The following is a 6000-nucleotide window of genomic DNA, read 5'->3' as shown; positions in this document are numbered from 1 at the left end:
TTAAGAGGACAAGGCTTCAGGGTGATCTTGTTGCTGTCCATTATCACCTAGTGGGATGGCATAGGAAAGATGGAGCTTCCTTGGAAACACAGCGATAGGACAAGACAAACATATGAGCTGCAATACAGGAAATTCGGATTATATTAAGCAAAAAAAGTTTTCACCATGTCTTGGGTTGCAGTGTATTCTATTACCATCCTCATGAGCTGTTGAAATCAATGCAGTGTTTCCTTCCCCCCGCGACTATCTTTCTGCTAATGGCCCATCAATGCGATGCAGCAGGACTCATTATCCCATGTGAGATGCTCCACCCAAAGGGAGAAACCAAGCATTCCATCCTGGCTATAATCTGAGATTCTGAATACCAGAGACACTCTCTTTTCCACTGAATTTCCAGAGGACAGGAGCTACTTAGCCACCAGTGGACTTTTTCTGAGGAAGAGCAGATCTTCTTTCTACAGGATCACCCCTTCAGGGGAACTGCAGCCACCATCCTGATTAACAGGGTATCACCCTGACTCTGTCAGTTTAACCCAGTGTTATCTGCTTATATATATATATATATATATATATATATATATTCCCCCCCTTTTTTATTTCCCTATTAAATTGTTATTCTGACTTGGTGTCTCCCACTAGTTTGTTTTCAAACTAGCAAACACCATGAGTGGTACAGGGACCCAGAGGTGTCATGGAAGGTGAACTCATAAATAGACATCAACTACTGAAATGAGAGTGGCTTCTGACCTCTGCCAAGGGGAGTGAAAGAGATACACTGTTGTACAGCAGAAAGGTCATTTATTGGTCGGAAGCTTGTGGTGCCTAGATATTGCATCAGCAACTAAAGGTGAGGGAAATTAGAGGTTACAACCTTTTTTCATAGTAGCTGTGGTCACATGAGCAAGGTTTTTGTTAGTAGCCAACACTAACCTAAAAGCATAGCCGAAAACATGAAAGGCAGGAAGTGCATGCAGAAAAGCTTACTTAAACCTCAGTAAGAAAAAAATTCTTCATGCCAGCTAGAACATGTCAGCAAATACATAAAACTGTGATGTTATCATGTAACTGTTCTGAGGAAGGCCACTGTCCTTTCTTCCATCTAGAAAGACAGAGGTGCTAAACTACTGGCACTGGAGAATGATGTCAAAGCAGTTTTCCATAGCCACAGCATGGCGAGGGTTAATGTTCTCAGAATATCCAACTACATCCTCAGTCTGATACTTGCACGGAGAGGTGTATGCTTTGGCAATATGGTAGTACAGTCCGGACACATAGTGACCTCACAGAGACTTGTCACCTGAAAGAAGATCAGATGAGGAGAGGTGCTGACTCAATGCTTTCAAGAGTCACTGCCGTGCTTTCTCTTCAACAAGTACTCAGCAGGACTCTTAGAGATCGTATTAGAAAACAATCCTAAATCATCAGTCTTTTGTGCTTTATAACTGACTCGATGAGCAAAGAATGAACCTAATGAGCTGTGAGAAACTGCATTCAACTGCACTGTCGTCTAATAAGCATTTTCTTCATCCCCCCAAAGGCTTGAGGAAGAAGGCAAACAACTTCTTCCATTTCTACTTGTATTAGTGAAACCAAAAGTTCTTTTATGAGGCAGATGAATATGAGTCATTTTAGACACTGCTATTCATAGTGATGTCCTACAGAGATAGAGCTGCATGAGTTTTCTTGGGACTGAAGGTACAGTATAAACAGTACTACTATCATTTAATGTGTAGCCCTGTGCTTACATGACAAGGCAACATGAAAGTTTCCGAGAACAGCAAAATTACAGTGATTAGATGTGTTTCTTTTAAAAAAAAAAATCCTGCGTTTTCAGGTTACATTAATACTGAAAAAAGTCTTTGGCACTTAAAGTGTAAACTAAGTCTTCTTTCAACATAATAGGCACACTTGAAGAAGCACATTTAAAAGGGATTTTAGTTATCTTTTCGTCATTTTTCACTATTTTTTTGACCATAGCAACCAGAAGCTAAAATGAAAGATAATCGGAGATTACTAAAACATATCAAAGCATATCACACAGTTAAAAAAAAAGCCTGACTGATTTATTTTAGCAGCCACATGAACAGTCAACATTACACTGCACCACCAGAAAGTAAATGCATGACATACAGCACTGTGGAGCTTAGTCACTAACATCAACACTACGTTTTTGGAAACATAATCACTTTCATATAGCAGTACTGGTTGGTAAGGGACATGAGAGTGGAGGAGGATAACCGAGTCGACCTAGCAGCTTGCCCTGATAGATACATCATTCCTACGGACCAGGTCTCGCCTGCCAAGTATTGTTGAGGCGAACCGACCGACTTCGTTCGTAAACTCGGGGCTGCGCTTTCCTGACACGTCTCTCGGTAGGTGCCGCGGCCGGTGGAAGGCAACGCCGGCTCCCGGTTCAAGAGCACGCACCGCTCGGGGGCGGCTAGGGCAAGAGGCAGGCAGGGACTGCGGGGCCGGAGTGGCGGAGGAGGCACTCACAGCGCCACCGCTTCCCCCAGTGACACCGCTCAGCCTCTCGCTCTGGAGGCGGGCGGCCCGCACGCCTGTGCCCGAGCCGGGCCGCAGGGCCGCCGCAGGGCCGCCTCACGCCCGGCGACAGCCGCCGACGGCAGCGCCGCGGGCTTCCCGCGCCAGGTGACCACCCTCAGGGCGCGAGAGTCCCCACGTGACCGCCACGCGGCTCCGCACCCCTCAGCGGCCGCCGCGCTCTGCGGGGGCGGGAGCGAGACCCCGGCGCCCGCAGCCGCGTCCCGCCAGGAACCGCCCGCGGCGGCGCCGCCCGCCTCTCGCGCGTGACGCGGGCGCCGCGCCTCTGTCACGTGCTCCCTCCCCTGGTCCACCGCGCGTCCCATCCCGGCGGCGCGCGCTTGCGCAGCCAGCGGCTGTCATCCGCCGCGGAGCGGGGGTCCCGCCGGCGCGGGCGGCGAGAGCTCTGGGGACCCGCGGGCCGGCGCTGCCGGCCTGCGCTGCCGCTGTTCCCCCAGCCTCCTCGGCTTCCTCTGGCTGCTGCCTGCTTAACCCCGTCCCGGAAAGGTGAGGGGCGAGCTCCGGGCTGGGCAGCGACGGGTTTGCGGGGAGGAGGTGTGGGGCGACCTGCCGGCTCGGAGGGACGGCGCGGGGTGTGCGCGGGCCGGGGGCGAGCGGGAGGGTAGGGGAAGGCCGGGACGGGCGAAGGGCTGACGGCGGTGCGCGGTGGGGCAGGGCCGGGGAAAACGCCGGAGTCCGGCCGGGTCGGAGCGCGGGGCTCCGGCGGGTCGGTTAGACGGGCAGCGGCTCGCCGGGCTCGCCCGCTCCAGGGCACGCCGTGGGGGTCGGGTGCGAGGCGCGGAACGGCCGTCGTGCCGGCCGTCAGCCCCCCGCTGGGGTGCGTGAGGGGTCGGGGCGCCCCGCGGCCCGGAGGGAATCCGTCCGGGGACTCCGCGTTGTGAGCGAGTGGTTTTCGGCTGGGACGGGGCTGGGGAAGCGAAACCGGCAGGTGTCGGAAAAATACGGCTCGTGTGTTCTTGGCCAGCCCTTCTAGGCAGGCGGTGGAAGCTCTCCGGGAGACCAGGCGGTTTCCCCGGGTGGTCGGAGTGGATGCGCTGAGTAAAAGAGCGTTGCCTGTCTCCGTGTCTTTTTGGGCATTGGAGGAGTTCTGTGACTTCCCAAACGGTCTCTTTTCATCACAAAGTGTAGCAGCGTTGTTACAGCTCTTTAGTTTCTGCATGTCGTTAAGGCGTTCCTGAAAGTTAACTGTTGTAAAGCGTTAGGAAAAAAAGCTTCAAACTTCTGAGTAAAATAGTTACGCGCCAGTTTCAGAACTGTCTTGTTTACAGTGTTTTCAGAGCCATTTGCGGGATCGGGGCTTTATGCCGCGTTAATAGGCTTCTGTTAATGAGCCTTCACTCTTCTGCAGAAGGACTAGCAATCTGAAATGCTAAGTGTGTACAAAATATTTTTTTCTGATAGTTAACTGTGTTAGGAAAAACACAGGTGTCCATGTGTTTTTCAAAGATTTGTACTAGTTCAGAGCATATCTAGTATTTATCATTTATTAAACTGTGTTCTTTTCTGAGACATCAACAAAACCAGCAATGGAGGTCACCTGGTGGCTACAAAAACAGCGGTGCTGTGATGAAACACTTTTCACAAGAAACTCACTAGCAGTCTAATGCAGGTTATTTTTTGTCACCCTGCAGTGGCTTTTTTGTTAACATTTTTAACGAACCAAAAATGTGAAAATGACTGTGGTATAAAATTTCTTAGGCTTTACCCTTACTTTGCTTGAACTGTGATAACTAACTCATGGTATTGCTTGACAAGAAATACCTTCCAAACACAAGGCAATGGAAAGCACAAGCATGATTTGCTTTTGAGTACTTAAAATGAGGGTAAACTGAACCAGTGGCAGTTCTGCTTATCTTACTCTCAACTTCGGTTTGGAGCAGCGCTGATATTATAGATTGCTGGCAGCTGATGGTTTTCTTTTAGCTGAGTGCAGATACAGATGTGTGTAAGAGCAGTTTCCTTTCTAGGGCCTAACCCAGGAAACTGTCTCATCCAAATAGGCAGACAGGCTTAAATAGCTGTTGGCAGAGTTAGAGCCAATGCATGCAAGGGAAAAACCTTCAGTCAGTGTATGTTTTTAAAAAAATAAATTGACTTGGTCTCTTTTTTTTAAAGGTAAAGATGATGAAATAGGAAAAAAAAAACTTGAAGTACTATAATTTTTAGTGCTTAGTTATTGATGAGCACCACAATCAGGTAGACAGTTCTGCACCAAATCTAAATATACAATTACCACAGTAATGCCTTCAAATCAGAAAATTATGTTGTCAGTTGCTAATTATTAGAATCTTCCTAAGTTATATGAACAAGCACAGTAATTATTAAAAAAAATGATTTCATGCCTAACTTTATTAAAAAATATTGTGTTGAGTAGATTTGGGACTTTCTCAGTTTAAACAGCTCTTGATTGATCTACTTAGTTCTGCAGTTAATTCGCTTTGAAATTCTCAGGTTTTTCTATAGGTGTCTTTTGCTGGGATATGTTTCATCAGCATGATGCTGAGCAAAATGTGAATAGGGTATACAGTGGTGTCAGCTTTGGTCAAATCTGATGTTCTGAAATGTTAAGATTTTAATACCTATTTTGTAAAAAATCTCCATGATCACTTGATAGCTTAATCTTTCATGTATCAGAATGGAAAAGTGACGTGTTTTTGATTTTTGTATAGATTCATAGACTCATATTTTGAAGAACTGCAGTATTTTATACTTGGAAGATAGTAATTGTTGTGTGATTAAATCACATAATGAAGGTGTTCATAACAGTTTGCAGATCCAAATTCCAGAATGCAGAAATATAGTTTCAGATGTGCCATAAATAGCTTTAAGGGGAGAAAGTACATCGTTTTGTTTCTCAGGTTATAGAGACTCTACAGGTTGGGTTTTTTTTTGTCCTGTTCTTGTTCTGTATCTGATAAAGGATTTGCTATATAGTGGTAGGTTGTGAGAAGTAGTATCACTGTTACTGTAGAATATCCCTGAGAAGGATATGTGTGTTTTGATGTTAAGGAGTTGTGAAAGCCAAGGTATAAGGGTATCTTTTGGGAGGAGACCTGTAAAGGCAGTTAATGTGCCCTATAGTTAGGGAGTTTTTTTGAGAAATGCATATGGGCAGAAATGGCAGAACCATTTAAAAGTGTTTAATCAGGAAGCATTTCACATTCAGCACCTGCTGTTTGTATCCCCAGAAGTGTTACAGGCTGCATTAGCAGTAAGTATTTTTCTGAACTTTTAGGTGCTTGTAAATTAACTTTTTAAAAACTGAGGTCTAGGCCAAGCTGCTTTCTGGTCTCCATGAGGCCTACACCCAAATTTGAGAGTGTTGTTAAACCATTGTGTGAATTTATGGTTTACTTGCATCTTGAGTAGTGCTTACAGCTTTGGTACCCCTTTCCCCTGACTAAAAGTAATTTACTGGAACAGGTAAAGCTTCAG

The 6000-nt window shown here is 46.7% G+C and overlaps 1 protein-coding gene across 11 annotated transcripts in view; it reads left to right on the top strand.

Moving 5' to 3' along the window:
• The first annotated feature begins 2906 nt into the window (after positions 1-2906).
• Positions 2907-6000, top strand: part of KDM4C (lysine demethylase 4C) — a 280337-nt gene continuing 277243 nt past the window's right edge. For all 11 annotated transcript variants that reach the window (XR_012635528.1, XR_012635529.1, XM_074932069.1 and 8 more), the window contains exon 1: positions 2907-3051. The gene's annotated coding sequence lies outside the window, so the exon portion shown is untranslated. The remainder of the gene's footprint in view (positions 3052-6000) is intronic.

Source organism: Athene noctua, chromosome Z, assembly GCF_965140245.1.
Source record: "Athene noctua chromosome Z, bAthNoc1.hap1.1, whole genome shotgun sequence".
Taxonomy (NCBI): domain Eukaryota; kingdom Metazoa; phylum Chordata; class Aves; order Strigiformes; family Strigidae; genus Athene; species Athene noctua.
The sequence above is the reverse complement of the archived record's forward strand: the minus strand, read 5'-3'. Positions and strand labels throughout refer to the sequence as shown.